Raw genomic sequence first — 20,276 nt, forward strand, 5'->3', positions numbered from 1 at the left:
GTGGGAGGAGGAGGAGGAGGTTATTATGTGCGTCACTGGTGGTGAGTGACGCACAAGCTGGTGAATTTTGACTGACAGTTACGAACAGTTCATTGGTCCCTTTTTTCGTACAGTAGAGTTTCTCTATAATTGGTATTGCCTACGGTTTCAATAGGGGAAGTTACCTTCCCCTACAATTGTGTCCGCTAACGTGCAATGGTCAGTGCGTGTGCCCCTCTACGCGACAGGAGCTGCAGGAAAAGTGAAACAGACAGATTTTGCCTTTTCTCTCTGTTTCTCTCTTCACACCCTCCACGGAAGAGTAGAGGGTTCCAGGACGTTCCAGTACGCAGAATTTTAAACCCCAAAACCGAAATCGTAGGTAGATTATTGTTTAGCTATCTTGTCAAAGAATGGTTTTGAGTCGAAGGGTCTTGAACCTTTTTCCTTGGGAATTTTTTTCTGCAAGAAAGATCTTCATACAAAAAAAAGATGAGAACAAATCAGTGCTCGATTGGAATATTCCACTTTTTCTTGAAAATATTTGGCTTTTCTCACCTAAGAGATGCAATGGTTCAAATCTCTGGGGATAATCTATTATTTTTTCGGTTTGAATCGTTCTTACAACAGGATTATGTTATCTCTCAAGCAGAAAAGTGGGAGATACTTTGAAAAAGGTAGAATACGCTTGGCAACAGTTTAATTTTCTTTATAATTTTTTCAGTACTTTTTCTACTTTCTTTTTTTTAGAAATTTATTGAAATTTACTTGAAAGATCCTTATCAATTTCAAATTGTTATGATCTATGTTGAAATTTCAAGAAAAATGAATTGTTTCATATTAAATGAATAAAGAAAACTTCAAGAACTACTTGAGTTTGCAAATTATGGAATTTGACCATTACGTTCAATTGAATTTTGACTGAATTAAAAATTCAATCTGTCAGTCCTTCCAATTTACACCGATTGCATGAATTTTCATGGTCATACTCAATTCTAATTCAAATTTCATGAAAATTTATCTAGAACGTCATCAAAAACTGCGCCAGAGAACATAAATAAGCACTTCATTGCTGGGAATTTTGGTATAACAGTAATCGACGTTGTTTTCTGGTCAACGTACAGTGAGGTCTCAGTTCCTGGGTCTCCAAAATTCTGATCAGGGGACGAGGATGATACTAGCAAACGATTCGCCAGTGGAAGTTGCGATTTAAACACATCTAGAGGTGTGGGAATATTTTTTAATCATGTACAAAATTTTTCGCACTTTGAAAACCTTTGTACATGTGATTGTTTCAATCTCACACTTTTAAAAATCCGCTAAATTGAATCTTCCGCTGATGAATATTCCGCTAATTTCAGGTTCATGATCAGGGGACAGATTTTTTACTTCGCAAACCGCAGAATTTCTGTTCTATTTGATATTCCTTAATGTTTCAAAATAAAAATTGATAGTTGAAATTTATTTATCATTCGTTAAAAATTGGGAAAAAATTATAAAACTCATGCGGGGAATTGTTATTTTTGGGTATTAAGTGTGTATATGGAGGACGGTAATTTTTGCTCCAACAGGAGTAATTTTTTTATTCGACAAAACGTACACTGTTAAAAAATTGGAATTTCATGGACAGTTTACTTAGTCATTAATTGTAAAGAGAGCAACATTAAATTCGATAAAGGAGGAAAAAATCATGAATTATCAAATTTTATTGAAAATTCGTTGTAATGTTAAATTTTTAACACGTAGGACGACGATGATTAGTCAAATGAGAATTCAAGAATATATTTACCTGAATTTTCCTGATGTTTATCAATTTTCATAGAATAGTAGAACCAGAATTTACAGTTTCCATTGATTTATCAATCGACTAAAGAAATACCAAAGATGAAATGCATTCCTATCCTAAATCTCTGATTTTACACAATAGGGAACTTGCATCCAGTTCAATTCTTTCTTATTCCCCTATTCATACATTCCTTGTAATATATGGATACCCAAACGGCGAAAATTACGGAGAAATATTGCCTAGCTGTCTTATGATAATTAATTGAAAATCAGTCGTTTTCGAGGACAATTTTTCGGTCATTATGTCACAAAGACGGTCAGGTATGCTTCATTGATCGAAAAAGAGGAGAGTGGGGAGCTGTCATCCTCCACACGGAAAGAATATGAAATGAAAAATTACTATATGAACATAGGAATCCAAGACCACACCGGAAAAACTTTAAAATTTGATCTATTTTAACTGAATTTTTGCGATATGAAATTTATTTTTTACTATTTAACATAGTAATTTTAAATAAAAGAAACAGTATAAAATGCGCGCACGAAAAAATGATATTTTTGTCATTCCGGCCGTGAGGCAGCGCTTCACAGACGCTCCGCTCCGCTCCGCGTCCGTGAATCTCTGCCTACGGCCGTCATAACAAAAAATACTGTTCGTCATATGGCCAAAAAAAACTTTTCTGGCTCATATGATTGCAGCCCTCGCCTTCGGCTCGGGCTACAAACTCATATTCGCCAGAAAAGTTTCTTTCGGCCTAGTGACGAAATATACTATTAAGAGTGTCTTAAACGCTTTTCTTTAAAGGAATTTTTACTGTTTAAGGAACGAAAAATTACTCAAATCGTCTGAATTTTTCCTGTTACATCGTAAGTTTTTTACGTTTTAAAATTTCGATTTATACTCTTGCGTCTCCAACATTTCACTCTACGAAACAGCAAAAATTACTATGTTGACTAGTAAAAACTGCAGCGGGAATTTGCATCGTCGATCGTTTAAATTTCTTGGAATGCCCTTCCTTTGTTGACAACACAATCGACCAGGTGGTGAGTGAGTAGGTGAGTAGGTACCCTATCGGCACGTAAACGTGCCGGAAAAAAATGAAAATCCTCCCGTTTCCATAGGCAATTGTTATGAGGTTTCTAATATCTAGCAACTTTTATTTAAAGTTGATCAACTTTTTTTCTCTGTGTTGTGCTTGAAAAAAAAAACGCTCTCCCTTCTCCTCTTCCACGAATATTCGTGTTGAAAGAGGGGAAGGGGGAATCTTTTTTATCCCGAAAGTAGAAAATCATGTTTATTCTCATAAATTTCACTAGCGAGAAATTAAATTCCACCTTCTGAGCTATCACTTTCTACTATACCACTCGCAGGTTTTACTATGTTCCACAGTAATTTTTCTTATGGACTCCATCATATTCTAATTCCGTCACCAGTATTTTTTCATCCGCCGCGTCGTAATTGTTCATTTGTCCTCAAAATTACTATGTTAAACAGTAAATTTTAATGTTTGACGAGTATGGTCCTGTGTCTAATTTCTCATATTAAAAATTACTATGTTCCCATAGTAAAAACTACTTTTATATTCTTTCCGTGCATTGGCCGAGGCGCAGCTCAATATTGGGTTAGGTCGATTTGAACTATTCTGTGACGTCACACAGCGCTTGACCGTCTGTGTGACGTCATAAGCGTTTGAAATCTCCAACTTTTAGCAATTAATTATTAATTAATGAGTAATATTTCAAACATTAGTGAATGAAAAATGAATTTTTCATCACGCTGTGGCGAACAGTGAACTTTTCGGCACGCTCCGCGTGCCTAAAAGTCCAATTTCCGCCACATTGTGATGAAAAATATTGTTCGTAACTCGTGAAAAAATGTTTTTTAGCTCGTGGGATTATATCACTCGCCTTCGGTTCGTGATATAAACCTCCCACTCGCCAAAAAACACTTTTTTGCACTCGTTACGAAATATACTAATTCAAGTCCCAAACTTGAGATTAGAAAATTGAAAAAAATTCATACAAGTTCCCTATTTAATTCGGTTTCAAATAGTAAACTTTTTATGCGTTACTATGAGGAAAGCTAAATACCCCTTTTGCCAAATGATAAAGGGACGAAACAGCTCTTCAACTCGTCACCAAACTGTAAAGGATAAGTGAGTCCCTACCTAGTACTATAGTTTATGACGATATGCAATCTTATACCATTCCCAGTTCAGTGTTTCATGGACAGATTAGTTAGTATCAGGGTAAAACAGGACTCCCGTGAGGCAGATGAGAGGGGTTATAGTGCGTTATAGTTCCTCACTGCGGCTGCCAACTTATCTCGTTATATGCGTGATAGCCTGAGTATGCAGAGTTTAGTTAACCTAAAACATATTCGGCATCACACCAACACAAGAATCTGCTCACAGCGTAAAACAATAGGTGCTTCATGAGTAAAAAGGGGAAAAGCAGATTTTCATGATAAACGTTGACGCGTGGGCCTCTATACCGACCACGTTTTTCCATATCCCTCTTATCGCACTTATGTAAACTAGTTAAATTAATAACTATATGAATATATATAAGCTGAAGGGAAATGTTGACTTATCAGTGAGGTTCGACGTCAATTCAGAGAAGTATCTGTGTGATATAAAAATACACCGGTGTCTACCCGTCTGAGATACGAGAAAATTCATAACCATTGTAACCACACGACACATAAAACTTTTGAGTTGAGGACATTTTTATTAATTCGAGAGGAATTTTTCTTGAATTCAGAATTCCTTCATTGATTTTTCAATTGAGAAAATGAGGAATTTCTTCCATTTGAAAAAGGGTAAATAAAGATGAGTAATTTGTTATTATTGATTTTCTGATATTTTCTTTTACTTGCGGAGAAAATCATTTTTGTGACATCTTTAGAATTACTTGGGCGACACTGTCAAAAATTGTTGTGCGATCTTTTCTTGTTAAGGTTGTTGTCGCGAGAGAGTCACACTTGAAATTTTCCACGCTTTGGGCTGGTATCCCGCTAAACGAAGAACCCGGTTTAAAATAAAACCATTGGCTGATGTACAGTTCGACTCGGCTCACGCATACATGAATGCGTACGCATACAGCTAACGCCGAATGGTGTCGATCGTAGCAACCACGCGCAGTATATCTCTCTCTTCGTTGACTCCGAACCTGTTCGGTTCACCGACTCTTTAGCGCTATTTTAAAAAATGTTCCCAGAAAGAAAAGGTGAAAAGGGTGAAAATGATGAAATTAGGCAAGTTAGCAGAAGATTTTCTGGAAATTAGTGGTAATTTCCAAGAAGCACTATTGGATGTTGAAGTTTTAGAAACATTGTCAGAGAAATTAATAACCAAGAAACAATTATTCCTTGCAAAAAATTCGTACTTGGAGTGTATCGTTTCGGAAATTACCAAAGCAAAAGCATTGACATTATCACCTTCGTTAATGGTTTTAAAAAGCAATGTATCTGACATGTTAAAAAAAATTGCCAACTCTGGTATCTCATTTGACATGTTGTTGACAGCGAGTAAACAAAAAGGAGGATTGATGCAATTATTATCAGAACGAAATGACATTAACAAACCCCGAGTTACGAAAACTAAAAAAGTTATTGATAAAATTATTTCCTTTTTTGAGAGTCTTGAGTCAAATAACACATGACTATCTATTATTTTATTATACTATTTTCCATGTTTGTTAATTATTACAGTGTTTACAGATAGTCAATAAAAAAAGACTGAATTACCACATTTTTGAACTACTCATTATAACCAGACCATTTCAGATACATCCGCGCCACCGATTCCAAGCTGTGTTGTTGTCACGACTCGCATACTGAACTCACTTGCCCCCCCGCCCATTGGGGGGAAAAAATAACTTTCTATGATGATTTCTCGAAAATGAAATGGTCAATCAATTTCATTTTTTTTCTGTACATTGACTGACACTATTTCTATACTGTGTTTTTTTTAAATAAAAAATGTCGAGTGGTTGTTTTTAAAAAAATTAAAAACGATGAAACTGCATTTAACATGTAAAATTCAAAAAAAATTTATCCTAAGTTGAGATGGTTAATTGCAATTATAATGGGCTTATTTTACAGCTATTTTTTAGAGCGATCTACGATAAAAATTAAAAAAAAAACTATCGAAAAAAAAAGTTACGCGACAACAACCTTAAAGCCCTGCAGTTTTCCGTAATCGACATTTTCATTGAAATTTAGAGAAATTTCGTTATTGAAATATGAAGCGTTCTATTGATATTCTAATAAATCAATCAACACATTTATAAAAGCTGTAAATTTCAGTTCAATTAGTCTGTAAAACTTTTTTTTTTATCGTTATTTTACATCGCTTCGACCTGGTTAGGGTATACTGGGATGATGATCAAGACTTTAAATGGTTAGATCGCACCATTCTACCCGGCCGGGATTTGAACTCGGAACCTTTCGCATGTGAGGCAACGAATTTACCCACTGTGCCAAGCCACCGGGATAAACTGTGAAACTTCGAAAAAAACTAGAAAAATTCAGGTGATTATTTTTCCAAACCGAAATTCAGGTAAAAGAATTGCACCATGCGACGTCACGTGGTACAACCTACATTTCCTCCGTTCAAATCTTGATGAATATAGGAGTACGAAATTTGATATCACATGATGTGTAGGATATCGATAATTTTCGGTTAAACCATGGCAGTTCACACAGAAAACATCATGCGGATTTCCTGTAATCAGTGATTAAAACCCGTTTAGTAATTACTAATCATTAAACGGGTTTTACGCGTAAGCTCCGTGAATAACCCTATGTGTAAAGTCCGATTAGATATTCGTATTCTATTGTACACATATTCAGGTTCGCGGAGCTTATGCGTAAAACACGCCAGTGATAGAACGATTTAGTTCCTGTTAATAGTTAACGAATGGCATTCATAGTTAAGAAAACTTGATAACTTCTGAGAGTGTGGAATAATCCGCTGAATATCCTTCGTGCTTGAATATTAATCGGGTATTTCCCTTAAGGATATCCAAGTAGTTCAGGCAATTTTTTCTGGGGGAAATCCCCTTCAGAGTTTATAGACTAGACCAAGAGGATTTTTTAGGCGCAGTATAAACTTTAGTTTCCGAACATATTTACGAGAAAACGATTTTTGAAAGAATGAAATTTAACACATTGCGTCCATAAGAGCTGTATACTCCCACCTTCAATCCAATAGTTCATAGTCTTAAAGCGTTTTGTCGTACACATAACCGTATATGATTTTGTTCGTTACACTCTCTAGTTTTTTTTGCAACATTATAAAACATAAGTTTCCGGACAGATAATTGCAAACAATCAAATTAAAAGTTTCTTGATTGGTACGACGGCCATATTGGGTGGATTGAATCCGTGCGTTCTGGACGTCTGGCAACAGTCCGCTCAAGTCACTACTCGGACCGAATTTACGAGGTTATATACAACACATGTGCAGTGTTGTCGTATAATCATTTGAGGTTAGACCAACGAGAGTCAAGTGTGAAATCGAATAAAATATTGTTCACAATATTCATTGAAGAAATTCCCGAAAAAATGTATTCAATAATGAAAAATCCGAAAAAGTATAGGGACGGCAAGATTTTCGACAAAACTGAAATCTTGCTTGAAAAAAAGTTGCCAATTTGAACGAAGTACTTGGATATCCTTAAGTTACCCCGCTGAGTGCAATTTCGTGCATTTTGCTCAGTAACGCAACGTTTGGAAAATACCCGATAATTTTCAAGCACTCGGGGTACCATAACTAATAAATTCCTTAATTCTGATTTCGACCAATCAGAGCACAGTATTTGAGGCTACCCGACAGTTTTATTCCGGATATTTGCTCTTCATTTTTTTGGCTCATTTCAGATCGAATCTTGTCTCTGATAATCTACGGAAATCCGGTTATTCTATTAACATAATTTGTTCAAATCTTCCCTAATTCACCTCCTGATGTTGTCCACTGCACTCTGATTGGCCAAAATCCGATTGGGAAAAATAATTTGACAAATATCCCTCGAGCTTCAAAAGTAATCGGTTATTTCCCTCGAGCTCCTCTGCATACAAACAATCGTGCCAAGTTTTGCGAAAAAATTCCTCGCGCAAGCGCTTGGGATTTTTTAATCTGCACAACGTGACACACTCATTTGTTTACAACGAAGCTATCGGGAAATACCCGATCATTTTGAAGCTCTTGGAGTATTACTACTGAGAATTTTCCGGGACTGGATTTTAGCCAATCACAGCCCAGTATTCGAGGTCACAATACTCTTTTGTTATCAAATTTTTTCGGAAATTGCACACTAGCTTCTGGAAATTGCCTTTGATAATTGCATAGCAGCTCTTCATTATTTCTAACCAATTGGATATTTTGCTGGAAGAAGCCCTCGAATACTGCGCTTCGCTTGGCCAAAATCCACTCCCCGAAAATTTCCGCCGAATACCCCGAGACCTTCAAAATTATCGGAATATGGCGATAATTTTGAAGGTCTCGGGGTATTATAACTGATAATTTTTCGGTAATTCTCGATTCATTGCATGATAACCAGAATTTTCGATAAACACAGGATAACCAGAATGATATCGGTAGTAATTTGTGCAAATTCACGTGGACGAAACTCAAGGGTCAAAATGGATAGATTTGGAGGAGATTCTCTCGGCGTTATTGACCAAAAAATAAAGAAAAGTGTATCAAATAACACCATAAATCCTATTCATCTCTCACCTTGAAAAAAAATGTACCTAATGTGTTATCAGCACCTCATAACAATTCCTGTACGATGAATTTTTCAAAGTTGAGTCTCATCACCATTTTCACTTCTCTTTTTGTTTCTTTATTTTCTCACGTCCAATTACTATCAACATTGAATATGAACACAGTTCCTGATAGAGGTAATTTGATTCTGTACAAAAGAATTCTATTCTAGGCTGAAGGCCCTCGGGTAATGGCCATTTGTAAGAATGTATGTTTCTTGCAATAAATAACATTAAAAGTTAAAGTTAAGTTAATACCGTAAAGTGTGAGAACGTCAGAACTTAATTTTGTTAACGAAAACTTGCAACTGAATGCTGAACATACACGGCTTTTTACTACAAAAATGAGAATGGATCGACTATGCATTTTCGATGAACAATCACCGCCTTCAACGTCTTCCAGTCTCATCCCTTAAACACTGCTAACGTTACTTCCTCGGATCACACCACATTCATTTACAATAATTGTACTTTCAATTGCTCAAATTTATCGATGAAAAAATAATTTTCCTCCTCTCATTCCTCATTTTGTTCAGCAATACTTCAAATTTGAATAAAAATATCGTTGTTTATTCCGCAAACACGTCAAATACTGCCTTCCTATTGGTTGGCAATTCAGATGGGGGAATAATCCGAGCACTCGGGGGAATGCCCCGAGTGCTTCAAAATTCTCTAAAATTATCCTCAAGTTTTCCTGCATATCAACGAATGGGGCAAATTTGGCAAAAAAATTTTAACCTGCTATGCAACAAAACTTTTGGAAAATTTTTGACAATTTTGAAGTACCGGGGCATTACGACTGATAACTTTTTTATAATTTTCGCTGGTAGTTACTATATAAAAATCAAAGATCTTTTACTTGAATGAACTCCTCGCATCGAAACTGACAGATCGATTCTGTTTCATGATACAATTCTGTTGGCCTAAATTTGGATGGGAAACATAATCTCCTGAATACTAGTCGGAGTTTCAAAACTAATCAGGTACTTCCCTTAAGGTGTCGTGCATACAAATAAAGTCGTCAAGTTTTTCAGAACAATCAACAATTCGACGATGGAAACCCGCCGCTTGAACATTGCCACGCGAGGGTAAAGAAATTCCAGTATACGAAGAAAAAAATGTTTTTGACGAGTTCGTCCTTACTTGTATCAACTCAAGGTTCGAAAATTGACAAGCTGAATAGTGTATTATGTCATCAGGTGATAAAAGTATTATCTGGCGAATGTGGCATTATAATCCGAGCCGAAGGCGAGTCATAATCACGTTCGCCACAATCACATTCGCCAGATAATGCTTTTATCTCCGTGTGACATACGATATTTTATGTCGTTGGGCTCGAAAACCGCGATCTAACCGAACGAAGCGAGGTTAGAATCGCGTTTTGTTTCGGGCCTAACGACATAAAATATCTTACACTGAGAAAAGAAACCTTTCGTCAAGAGATTTTGTACTTGTCCGAACAAGTCAAGTGATTTTCAGATTAAAATATTTCGGATTTGAGACGTAAAAACTATTGAATAAATTGGTTCAAATAGACTTGGCTTGAAAAATCATTGTCTTGTCACACTGTTAAAAATTTTTGTCTGAATTTTCCGGGCCAAATTCCGGAAATTTTTATCGTGTTCCAATTCCACTGAAATTTTAGGAAATCTTGTCATTGAAAATTCAGAATTTTGTGGAAAAATCAAACAGATCTGTAAATTTCCGTTCCATTTTTCCCTGAAAATGAATAGAAAACCAGAAAATTCTGATAAATATATTCTTGAATTTTCAGGACAGTGACACTAAATGCGTTTTAAGGGTAAAAAAATCATTAAATTGCAGATTTCACTGAAAATTCAATGCAATTTGACATTGAATATTCATATCAGATTGGAAATTCAAATAAATTATGGAATTCTCGTCTTTATGGCCCTTAAAATTCTGGAATTTTACTGAATTTTCAGTGAAACCGGAAATTTCATGATTTTTTTTCCCTAAATCGTATTCAGTGTCACTGTCCTGAAAATTGGCAATCAACTGTCCATGAAATTTCATTTTTTTTTCTAACAATGCATGAACAAATTATCCTCCTCTTTGGGACAAGAAGGAAATCTCTTGACGAAAAATTTTTTATTCTTAGTGTAAGGTATTTTCTCCTTGTCAATTTTCGAGCCATGAGTTTTTTTATGCAAGTGGAGCTACACTTATCAGAAAACTTTTTTTCAACAGTGTAAGAGTATATCGGGAAATACCCGACAATTCTGAAGCTCTTGTCGTATAATAAGTTTTAATTTGATAATGCAGGCCATTTTGGTTCTGAATAATCATGTTCAAATGACGATACAAGTGAGTTGGGAAATTTTCATCCCACTTCTAGTGACAACTTTTAAATTTCCTTGAATTCTACCAAAAAATTGACATTTTATTATCATTCTTCTCGTAAATGGAATTTAGGGTTACTTTTATGAACATAACTGCCGGATATACATTGAATTTCAATTTTTGTCTAAGAGTGGACATCGATAGGGTGTTCTTAATATATAATAGGATTTTCGCTCTTCAATAACACCACTAGCAATCTCGAATCTCATCAACTTCGTAAACTAAAACGATAGAGTTTCAATTAATAGAATTTTCAATTATTTATGTACAGAGAAGATAAGAAGAAAATCCTCTTTGAATTGAGACCTCACTTTTTCTTGAATCAAGAACGCGGTTCTATCAATCAGATGGTAAGTTTATAGAGAAAAATTTTCTAGTTCCCGAACCAAGTTGCTAATTTTGAGAAACTCGAAGTTCTAGAAGGCATTGTACTGAGAATAAGAAACTAGTTTCTTATTCTTAGAAGAAAAATCTCTAAAAGTTAGTACCAAAAATCTACTTATTTGAAGAGAAGAAAGTTTTTGAATCAAGAACCATTTGATTCTTCAATTAAAAACCTTCAAAAAGAGTGAAATTAGAAAATTTTTGAACATTAATTCAACACAGTATCAAGTAATTAACTTTGGATAATGGAGCATTCATAAGTAAAAATAGATTAATGATAAATAGGAAAAATAAGCGATTTAAGAATGAAAATATTTTAAATTTGAGAAGCCAAATGTTCTTGCACCGAGAACCCGAACGTTTTTATTTTAAGAATCCAGATTAACATTAAATAAGAGAAAATGTATCTTAATTTAAATAAAATTATACTAGTGTCAAGTGAAAATTACTAAGAAATAAAGCTTTTATTTACGATTTTTTGGGAAAATTTCCTTAAAATGGGGGAAAACATCACTTATTCCTGGGATTTTTTGCTCGTTAGATTTTAAAATGATCGAAAAACTGAAAATTTGTCTGTCTGTGTGGTGTCAGTGAAAAAGCTGAGAGATTTTACCTCAGATTAAAAGAGAGAGGTCATTTTACCTCAGTAGTCTTCACGATATAGGCGGAAGGCTGTCAATTCGATAAAATCAATTTGTCCAATCTCTTAAAGAAATTTAGTGCTTCATGACACTAGGCGTAATCTTTTTTATCACCATATTTGAAATACGGAGAGAATTATCTTTAAATCGCGGGAAAAATGATCATTTACCAAGTTTTGCAACCCAGAAAACAGAGTTATTGATTGGGTTTTTGGTGAACATAAATTTAATAAAAATTGTTTCGGTGTGAGAAATAGATCAGCCTCAACAAATTGATACATTCTATATTTCCACATTCTCTGTGGAATTTTCGTCACTTCCACTTATCCCTGTTTTTTTTTTCATACCCTGACAGCTGCATTCTCTTTCTCTATATCACCTCATCATCATTAAAGAATTCTCATAAAAAATCACTCAAATATAAAAGATACTAAACTATCTACATCAGCCTTTTTTAAATCTCTAGCTATACAAATTTGGATGTCTCGAGTCATGTTTCACGGATATAAGGTTGACGTGAAAAATACAGGCTGATGGATGGGAAAAGAAGGTAAAAACCCTGAACAGGCCAGTGTGACGGAGAGCTCGGGATTTGAGTGTTATAGCTTTTAAAGCTCTCTCTCATTCCCTTGACGTAGTTTTAAAAACCTCCTCTCGCTTCACTGTCTCGAGGTCTGATGGCTGGCTAGCACTCCCGAAATAATGTTTGAAACGCTCGTCAATGTGTGTGTTGTACGTATGAGAGAGTAGGAAAAGTCACAAGAGGACCCCAGGCAAGTAGTGGAAGAAGTTATATCCAAATAGCACCGACGAGAGTACGACAGCAGCCGGGCAAGTTCTCTGGGTGGGATATTACATAATATTCGTTCGGCTGATTTGCAGAGAAGCGAGTTATCGCAGTCGCGTGTGTCTCATTTGTTAAGGTGTAGGGGTGTGTGTGTATTAGGGCGTAAAATGTAGAGAGAAAAGACTCATGTGCGTGACTCGGAATGAGCATGACAGAAATTTTAAAAAAGGGGTGAAAGCTTTTTAATCAATCGTCATTGGCGCACCCACACCCTCCAATCAATGTATTATGTCCCTCTATCTGTGTGTGTGTCTGGATTCACGGAATTATACTCACTCGATTATTTAGTGTACCACGAGGCGTGTCCACAGTATGGTTGCACCTCAGGGTGACAAGATCGACAGAGCGTCAAGGGGATGGAAGATTTATTTTTATTTTTTTTTCGCACGATGTCACATACGTTTTCCTCTCTCATCCAAAACGGCTAGGCACCCGGTGGATTTTAGTAACGCGCCGCGGCCAGCCACTCTCTTACGTTTTCGATGCACACTAAAAATAAAATCGACTCTCTAGCGAGTTTCAAACGCCCATACAGCCCCCCTGCGAGCCACATACATGTATTCCCCTCTCGTTAACTTGCCGTTTCTCTCTCACGCAAATATTTATTCCCCATTTTCCTCCACACTCGCTCTCACACTCGCTCGGGGATGCAGACATGCACGAGGTACACGCACGGATGTGGAATGTACAAATGAAAATTATTGATGTAGGTTTTATTGGGATTGGTGGAGACGGCGCTTCTGTAGTGATTGTTATTTTCTTCGGAATGATTTGTTTTGAGATTTACTAGTAATCATTGAGTTCCCAAAAGGAACTCCGTAACGCACCCGTCGCTAACTCCTTGCTCTCCACCACCACCTTCGTCCTCTCGTTATCTTCTCTTCCTTCGCCACTTCCACTTTTCTCGCCACGGTCCGTTGGACGCCGGGAGCACACCACTTCTCCACCTTATCGTTCTCACGTTTTGTACCGTGATCGACACATTTATTAACACTAATACACGCCACTTAGCACGAAACAATTTTGTTTAAAATTTTCTCAATTATTGCAACTAATTTTTCCCTCTCAATGCTCAACACATTGTACATCCAACGACAGGGGTATTCCCGGATTTTGACAATCCTCGCTGCTCACTGGCTGAACAGCCAGTGATTCTCATAACTCTTAATTTTTTTTCACGTTAAGTTTATGCTGATTTCTTTTATCCTTTTTCTGTTCTATTTCCCTCACCGCCAGTTGCTGGAAAATTTCAATGAAAATTTCAAGATAAAAAGGAGGAGAAGGAAAATGTATCAATTCAGTGTCTTTGAAATTCAAGTATCCCCGGCTACTGCGCCTTCCATTTCAACTCCAATGTCACGTCGCCCATCCCCTGTATACCTCCTCCTTACAATTACCACAACCTTCACTTTTGACATCGACTCTCGTCCACGTTTCACAAGAATTCGCCGAGGAATACCACTTGACAACTTTCCACCATTGGTACTCTCCCACCTCCACAACCCCAACAGTCACCCCAGGAATTTCCTCCCCACACTCGTTTATTTCACCTCCATCTTTGGTACCGTTATACCGGATAATACTCTCGAATCTCCAGTTGCCTTTGCACTTCTTCCTCGTGAGGCACGTCAATCCATCGACCTTCGTTATCACAAGGATCCAGTCATCACTCACTTCTTCAGCGCCGATTTTCATCTATCGTTGCTGCGATTTATTAGTGAAAATTTTTCTACGATTATTTTTACATATCAGATACGTTGATGTATCATTATTTATTTCTGAAATACGAGTGGGGTAGGGGAGAGGGAATAATCGGGGCGGTGAGGTTGACGGTGGCCCTGTTTTGCTGAGGTTAGTGGTGAATGATAAACGATTTTATGTGAACGATATGAACGACACTGGGGCCTCCGTCGGACTGGCAGTGTAACGGCTACCAGAAGGAAGGCCGGGGCTCACGCGCTTGCGCCCAACACGCGCCCTTGCACCACCCTTGCCTGACCGAAAACCACCGCCACCACCTCCTCCAACTCCTCTCGCATCCCCTCCTATTCAACCTCCTGCTTCATCCTCATGACAATCCCTCTCTCCACTTCACTCGTTATATGCGGGAATTCTCCTTCTCCCCGTCAGCCACCATTTCAACTGTTCGACCATTCGACGAATGTATTGAAAATCCGTATCTTCAGGACGGACCATTCTCATGCCACCCTTACTCTCAGGCATCGGGAGAGTTCCTTTCACTACATTTTCCGGGGTCGAGGAAAAATTGGAATGAAAAAAAACATGATAGAAGAAAACTATTTCGTTTGACCAATAGATGGATAGGTTATAGGGGTGAGACGGCTGAGAGTTCCATGCAATTATGCGAGAGAGTCCCTAGTAGAAATTGTGACAGGCTCTGCGACAGGGGCTGTTGCAACGACGTTCACGCACAAAGCGCTGCTGGAACCCTATGCGACTCTGACGCGGTGCACTCCCATTTTTTCCTTTTATCAATAATAATAATCAATCAGTTGCGAGCGATTATTATTCACTAACAAATCATTAATCCTTCAATAATTGATTTGAAGTAATACGCATAATCTGAAGTTTATAGATTCTTAATTGACGGGATTTGAAAGTAGGGCGGACACAGATAGGTCCATCCCGCATAAACCCGCGCAGCCCTGTCTCAGCAACCCTGCTGCGTACCTTTCCAAGGTACTTCGCCACGGAAGGCAATGTCACGCTCCAACTTCCGCCGCGACGTTTCTGCGCAGTGAAATTTCTACTAGGGGTGACGGCGAGACTTTCTTCCCATTGCTCGAGGTCACTCTTCCCTCCTCTTTATCATTCAGTAGGTTTTTCCCAGCCGGAATTTCCTCTGACCTCGTATTAAAATACATTTTAATTACACCTCTTTGAGGATACCGCTATAGCATTAACTGCCATGGTGGTTTATTGAAGGACAAACAATGTCGGTCAAACATGACATTTGGAGGGATAATTTGGTGTGAAATTTTATGTTTATTCGGTGATGAAGGGGAGGCTGAGGGAATTAACATTTTTCTATGGTGCCGAGAATCCTGGAATTCCTCGGCTATTCTCTCATGATTACGTAATGGTTTGTCGGTAATTGAGAGAGAGAAGAAAGAAAAAAGCAAGGAACGTAATGAGTTCATTAAAAGAATTCTTGGGGTTTGAAATTATTCCTTCAATAATCTTAGCGAATGTTTGTAGATTAAACGCTTTTTATTGACACACAAAATGCATGACATTTTTTATGATGTTTTGTGCCTGATTGAACTCAACTGACGCATCACTGGTTTAACTCATTTATCCTCTCTATTTGCATTTAACGATATTGGCATGTACTCTATTACAATGCTCCAGGGGTGGAGGAGGCATGGAAAGGAGGTTGGACGGCAACGGGGGGTCTCTGTTATAATAAACGCATCATGACACGCGCGAATGACGGAAGAGGGCGAAGGTACGAGTGAAACGAGTGGAAAGAGGGAGACGGAGGGATGGAATGACGACAGTGGGACGCCTGAACTGCGGGCAGTATAATCGTGGGGTTTATCGTTTTTCCTCTCTCCTTGTGTCCCAGTATCGAAGGGAAAGAACCGAGTGAAACGTGGAGAAATGGATTTTGTGGACATTAAGAATAGTATGTAGTCGGAATCGAATCAAGTGAGTCAACCTCCACTGTGTATTCAATACAGGAAGAGCATAATGGCTCATTATTCTTGGCATCAGATTTCCCGAGAAAATATCGTCTAGCAAAAATTTAATGGCTTCATATTTGTTGTTTATCTCATCACTCGTCTTTTTTTCTCTGTCCTCCTTTCAATGCTTCTCCACTGATGGATTCTGTGCAGGAGGGATTAGAGTGTCTTTGTTATGACTGCATGCGACTGGACAACAAGTGTATATTTTGAGAGGGAGGAAAAAAACTGAAGAGGAAGAAAAAAAACGGAATAAAGTTTGAGGAAGAAAGTTGAGGAGTTTATATAACGAGTCTACCGGGTACCTCGGGCTTTCTGGTGTACTTCCCTCCCCTCCGGTAATGCTCTTTGTGTGCTTTCGTATTACACCTGTTATACAATAGTTTTCTAATGATTTCATTCCACAGAGATTCGCTTGGCGATTTCTCGTTCGTCACTTTCATTCTTGTATTCTCTGATGACAAAAATCTCATCTCTTTTTTTGCACACATTCACTTCATGATGCATTCAAGTTTAATTTATCCTGAAATTCATGCAATTTTAATTGTGAAACACGAATGTAGACACGTTTCAGAAGCATGAGAGGCACTTGTCGAGTGAATATAAAACGAATGGATTTGAAGAATAAGAGAGTATTAAAAGAAAATAGAACGTCGTGAGAATGAAGAAAACAAGCGGCGGTTGTAATTGGTGGATAGCAGGGTAAAGGGGCCATTTGACGATGTAGAAAAGAGTATTCGAATAAATTTTCAGTGGAAATATACATCAAACGTGTGTGGATTATTCAGTGAGAAGAAGCCTCATGTAAAATTGGAAGTAACTTGATACAAAGTGGAGCAAAACAATTGTGTAGTATGACGGATGGATTCTGGGGAGGGTGAGGGAACCCTAGGGGGAGACAGCATTGTGGCGTGTGTGTTTGCCATTATCATCACACTCCCATCCTCGAATTTCTTAGTGAAAATGCCTGTGCCTTCTCACAGTGTGCTCGGTGACACGTGACAAATACGCAAATTATCGTGCGAAACTCGTCATTTCATGACGCACATGGAGGATTTAAACTTTACACATGGTTATTAAAAGAAAAAGGTCAAATACCATAAATTAAACGCGTTAATTGCGGAGGTCATTTCCTATTTTACGAAGAATTAGTGCAGTATGCTGTAGGCCGCTCTTTGCGTCATTGTCAGTGTCTCTGGGTAAATACATAATCGTGGAAAAACACATAATGGGAGAAGTTTTATCAGCTTTTTAGTGTTTGAGGAGAGGATTGGGAAGGCAATCGAGGCTATTATCGATAATGAGACACACGAGAGACTCCAGGGGTACCGGCACTGACATCGTTCCGTGTCGATCTTCATCGCCCAGGATGTCCGGGTAAACGAGGCGCATAATTAATCGAAATAGCTCCTCTATTTACCGTATAATTAATCCGGCCTCGTTGACACAGAATGATTTCAAGTTTGAGAGAAAAATGTATGACGTATTGCATAATTGTGGGAATTTTATTGTTATAATTTGCCTAGAAAATAAAAAATTGTTATTCACACTCCAATAGGCGTATTCCAACCCGCCTGAGGTGGATTCTGTTCGAAACGTCCAAAACATGGGGAATTTAGCAATCGTTCATGGGATTTACCAATTCAACTTTTACACTTCACGATCTTCGGGCGGGGAAAGAAAAACTTTCAGGATCTCCAAGGCGGAAGTTAATATATTGTTGGATTAAATGAATCCGCCCTTTTTTGCTTCCGAATGAAAGCTTTGTAATCGGTCAATTTTTCGATTCTTTAATTTTGCTTGGAAATGACTTGGAATGTCATGAAATGTCGAGATATGATATTTTTAGAGAATGTCTGTGTGTACGTCCGTATGTGCGTACAAAATTCTGAGAATTTTGAAATAAATTTTGACAAAAAAAGGACTAAAGTGATGGATAGAAATCTAAAATTTTGGTTCATAATTGGTATTATTTGCCAACACAGCGATACAGCGATTCCGAAATTTTTTTCTTTTCTCAATATCTTGAAAACTACTGCATCAAATGAACTTTTTTCTACGTCAAAATACTCTCGATGGTATCTATCGACTCGGACCATAATATGCCTATAGCTAACTATTGCGAGTTGCCCAGTAATTAACATTTTTCATTTGTGTGATAAAATTAATGTGAACACGATAACATAACGCTTGAAAGAATTGAGATAGGAAGTTAAAATTTGGTAGGATTCTAGTTCTTACCATATTACAGGCTGCACAGAGAGAAATGTTCAGTAAAAATTCCCGGGTAGAAATCACGCCGCTCGAGCTCGGCTCGGAACCCGTATCCCAGCTAGAAATACGCCACTCCGCCCCAGCTTGGGATAAACTCCACGCGCGTCACATGTACCCGAGGTTGAGCCGCGTCACGCGCTCACAGCCCAGCGTTAGACTATTACGCGAAACGCTTCGCCGGGCTTTAGTTGAATGGCCACTGCTCAACCTCAGGTTCATCTCCAATTACTCAATCCCAGTATACTTAACCTCAATAATGATTTGACAGGTCCGATGGCATCGTGATTTGAGCGAAAAAACAATCGAATAAATGTGAAGATGGCATGCTTTTTCAGATGAACAATCACAAGCTCATCAGAAATAACGTGATATTAACTAATCGAATGGGATTAATCTGAAAATACAAGGTAGAACAATTCACTGAAACGTAGTCAAAACTTTCTTTTTTCTCGCGAATACAACAAACAAAATCAAGAAAAATAATCACTTGAAAAACGTTAACGAACCTTTATTATTAATTATCAACGCTACAGGAGAGGATATTCTTCATTTTTCGATAGGCCTACGAGTTCTAAGAATATTCTACGATTTATTAGGGAAATGTTGAATACAGGTATGCCAAAATAACACGCATGAAAAAATTCAACAGAAAAACCTAGCGCTTTCTATTAAATTTCTATTGGAATTCTATGAGAATTCTCTGGAAGTTCTATTAAAATTCTATTCGTTTCTTGCGCCGATTCTATAGGAGATTATGCAACTTCATAGAGTCTTTTTGTTAAGGTAAAATGTGGTGCAAGAAAGTAAATAGGTTTTTATGTTCCTATAGATTTTCTTAGACGTAAGATTTCTAAGTTTTTTCTGCTCGGTTTTTCTTGATTTTCCAAAGTATTCAAATTTTAAATCGATATTCTAAAAATGCATAAATATCATTCTATTCCACCCTCCACTCGAAACGACACGACTCAATCGGAGCTGAGTTCTAAGCGTTGAGCCACAGCTGAAACTCAAGTGCCGGGTTATGCCGCCTGATGAGCGTTCGACTGTGAGCCGGTATGGAGCGGCGTGTCACGGCGTGAACTCGGGTCAAGAGCCGAGGCTGAGCTCGCGCTCACCCGAGTTGCGGCTGAACCCCCGGTTGAATTTCTACCCGGGTTACGGAACTCACAGTTCGCTCACCGATTACGGAATCGACTCAAAAAATTTAAGTGACGGAATCGTAATTTTCCACAGGAGATTCAGGTAAAAATTACGAAACGCTCTGGAAAAATTCCGTGATTTTAGGTAACAATTACGTGACAGTTCCGTAAAATTTCCTGTAACCACATTTCGCTCCGGAATTACGGAAAATATACGTAATTTTTATTGAATATTTCTCTCCGTGTGGGATTTCAGCTGAGCGAAATTGAATGAGTAGTTTTAAAGAAATTCAATTGTTTGTCTAAAACTATATTGTTCAACTAGGGGGCTCCGCTACTTGCTCGCACCGTTCACCAACCCGGGAGGAGGTTCGCCCCCCCCCCCCC

General features: G+C 37.8%; 1 protein-coding gene across 8 annotated transcripts in view; it reads right to left on the reverse strand.

Moving 5' to 3' along the window:
* Nucleotides 1-20,276, reverse strand: part of LOC107046442 (plasma membrane calcium-transporting ATPase 2) — a 175,320-nt gene that overhangs the window by 45,169 nt on the left and 109,875 nt on the right. For 6 of the 8 annotated variants that reach the window (XR_001461568.1, XM_015269099.1, XM_015269105.1 and 3 more), the window contains exon 1: nt 13,597-14,667. The exons of the other annotated variants lie outside the window; for them this stretch is intronic. The gene's annotated coding sequence lies outside the window, so the exon portion shown is untranslated. Of the gene's footprint in view, nt 1-13,596; nt 14,668-20,276 lie in introns of those variants that run through there. 8 annotated transcript variants of the gene reach the window in all.

The sequence above is a fragment of the Diachasma alloeum genome, unplaced genomic scaffold, assembly GCF_001412515.2.
Source record: "Diachasma alloeum isolate Michigan unplaced genomic scaffold, Dall2.0 Dall_scaffold_00182, whole genome shotgun sequence".
In the NCBI taxonomy this organism is placed as follows: Eukaryota; Metazoa; Arthropoda; class Insecta; order Hymenoptera; family Braconidae; genus Diachasma; species Diachasma alloeum.